This window comes from Chiloscyllium plagiosum, chromosome 34, assembly GCF_004010195.1.
Source record: "Chiloscyllium plagiosum isolate BGI_BamShark_2017 chromosome 34, ASM401019v2, whole genome shotgun sequence".
Classification (NCBI taxonomy): domain Eukaryota; kingdom Metazoa; phylum Chordata; class Chondrichthyes; order Orectolobiformes; family Hemiscylliidae; genus Chiloscyllium; species Chiloscyllium plagiosum.
In genome coordinates this window covers 26,072,897-26,075,874 of record NC_057743.1, presented here as the reverse complement: position 1 = coordinate 26,075,874, position 2,978 = coordinate 26,072,897, and positions in this window count along the sequence as shown.

Here is a 2,978-nt window from a genome sequence, read left to right as displayed (position 1 = left end):
GAAGGCCATTGGGGAGCTGGGTCACAGTGCAGCACGTTGGCATTGGGAAGACCATTGGGGAGATGGGTCTCACTGCAGCACATTGGCTTTGGGAAGGCCATTGGGGAGCTGTGTCCTGGTGCAGCACATTGGTATTGAGAAGGCCATTGGGGAGCTGGGTCACAGTGCAGCACGTTGGCATTGGGAAGGCCACTGGGGAGCTGCGTCCCGGTTTGCACGTTGGTATTGGGAAGGCCTTGGGATAGCTGTCTCACTACAGCACATTGGCATTGGGAAAGCCATTGGGGAGCTGGCTCTCACTGCAGCACATTGGCATTGGGGAGCTGGGTCTCATTGCAGCACGTTGGCATTGGGAAGGCCATTGGGGAGCTGGGTCTCCCTGCAGCACATTGGCATTGGGAAGGCCATTGGGGTGATGGGTCTCACTGCAGCACATTGGCATTGGGAAGGCCATTGGGGAGATGGGTCTCACTGCAGCACGTTGGCTTTGGGAAAGCCATTGGGGAGATGGGTCTTCCTGCAGCACATTGGCTTTGGGAAGGCTATTGGGTAGTTCGGTCTCAGTGCAGCAAGTTGGGATTGGGAATGCCATTGGGGAGCTGGGTCTCCCTCCAGAACATTGGCATTGGGAAGGCATTGGGGACATGGGTCTTCCTGCAGCACATTGGCTTTGGGAAGGCCATTGGGGAGCAGGGTCTCACTGCAGCACGTTGGCTTTGGGAAAGCCATTGGGGAGATGGGTCTCTCTGCAGCACATTGGCATTGGGAAGGTCACTGGAGAGATGGGTCTCACTGCAGCACATTGGCTTTGGAAAGGCTATTGGGTAGATGGGTCTCAGTGCAGCACGTTGGCATTGGGAAGGCCATTCAGGAGCTGTGTCCTGGTGCAGCGCATTGGTATTGAGAAGGCCATTGAGGAGTTGGGTCTCGCTGCAGCACGTTAGCATTGAGAAGGCTTTTGGGGTATTGTATATCAGTGCAGCATGTTGGCTTTGGGAAGACTATTGGGGAAATGGGTCTCATTGCAGCAAGTTGGCATTGGGAAGGCCATTGGGGAGCAGGGTCTCACTGCAGCACATTGGCTCAGGGAAGGCAATTGGGGAGATGGGTCTCACTGCAGCACATTGGCTCAGGGAAGGCAACTGGGGAGATGTGTCTCACTGCAGCACTGTGGCTTTGGTAAGGCCATTGGGGAGCTGGGTCTCAGTGCAGCAAGTTGGCATTGGGAAGGCCATTGGGGAGATGGGTCTCCCTGCAGCACATTGGCTTTGGGAAGGCCATTGGGGAGCAGGGTCTCACTGCAGCACGTTAGCGTTGGAAAGGCCATTGGGGAGATGGGACTCACTGCAGCACATTGGCTTTGGGAAGTCTATTGGGTAGTTGGGTCTCAGTGCAGCAAGTTGGCATTGGGAAGGCCATTGGGGAGCTATGTCTCCCTCTAGCACATTTGCATTGGGAGGGCCATTGGCGAGATGGGTCTCACTGCAGCACGTTGGCGTTGGGAAAGCCATTGGGGAGTTGGGTCTCCCTGCATCAGATTGGCTTTGTGAAGGCCATTGGGGACATGGGTCTCAGTGCAGCACGTTAGCATTGGGAAGGCCATTGGGGAGATGGGTCTCACTGCAGAACATTGGCTTTGGGAAGGCTATTGGGGAGATGGGTCTCACTGCAGCACATTGGCTTTGGGAAGGTCATGGAGGATATGGGTCTCCCTGCAGTACGTTGGATTTGGGAAGGTCATTGGGGAGCTGGGGCTCACTGCAGCATATTGGCTTTGGGAAGGCCATTGGGGAGCGGGGTCTCACTGCAGCACATTGGCATTGGTAAGGCCATTGGGGAGCTGCGTCCTGGTGCAGCACATTGGTATTAGGAAGGACATTGGGGAGCTGGGTCATGGTGCAGTACGTTGGCATTGGGAAGGCCATTGGGGAGCTGGGTCTAGCTGCAGCACATTGGCATTGGTAAGGCCATTGGGGAACTGTGTCCGGGTTCAGTACGTTGGCATTGGGAAGGCTATTGTGGAGCTGGGTCATGGTGCAGTATGTTGGCTTTGGGAAGGCCATTAGGCAGTTGAGTGTCAGTGCAGCACATTGGTGTTGGGAAGGCCATTGAGGAGTTGTGTCCTGGTGCACTACGTTGGCATTGGGAAGGCCATTGGGGAGATGGGTCTCAGTGCAGCACATTGGGCATTGGGAAGGCCATTGGGTGGATGGTATCGGTGCAACACTTTGGCATTAGGAAGGCCATTAGGGAGCTGGGTCCTGGTGCAGAACGTTGGCATTGGGAAGGCTATTGGATAGTTGGGTCTCAATGCAGCAAGTTTGCATTCGGAAGGCCATTGGGGAGCTGGGTCTCCCTCCAGCACATTGGCTTTGGTAAGGCCTTTGGGTAGTTGGGTCTCACTGCAGCACATTGGCTTGGGAAGGCTGTTGGGGAGATGGGTCTCACTGCAGCACGTTGGCTTTGGGAAGGCCATTGGAGATCTGGGTCTCACTGCAGCACGTTGGCTTTGGGAAGGCCATTGGAGATCTGGGTCTCACTGCAGCACGTTGGCTTTGGGAAGGCCATTGGAGATCTGGGTCTCACTGCAGCACGTTGGCTTTGGGAAGGCCATTGGAGATCTGGGTCTCACTGCAGCACGTTGGCTTTGGGAAGGCCATTGGAGATCTGGGTCTCACTGCAGCACGTTGGCTTTGGGAAGGCCATTGGAGATCTGGGTCTCACTGCAGCACGTTGGCTTTGGGAAGGCCATTGGAGATCTGGGTCTCACTGCAGCACGTTGGCTTTGGGAAGGCCATTGGAGATCTGGGTCTCACTGCAGCACGTTGGCTTTGGGAAGGCCATTGGAGATCTGGGTCTCACTGCAGCACGTTGGCTTTGGGAAGGCCATTGGAGATCTGGGTCTCACTGCAGCACGTTGGCTTTGGGAAGGCCATTGGAGATCTGGGTCTCACTGCAGCACGTTGGCTTTGGGAAGG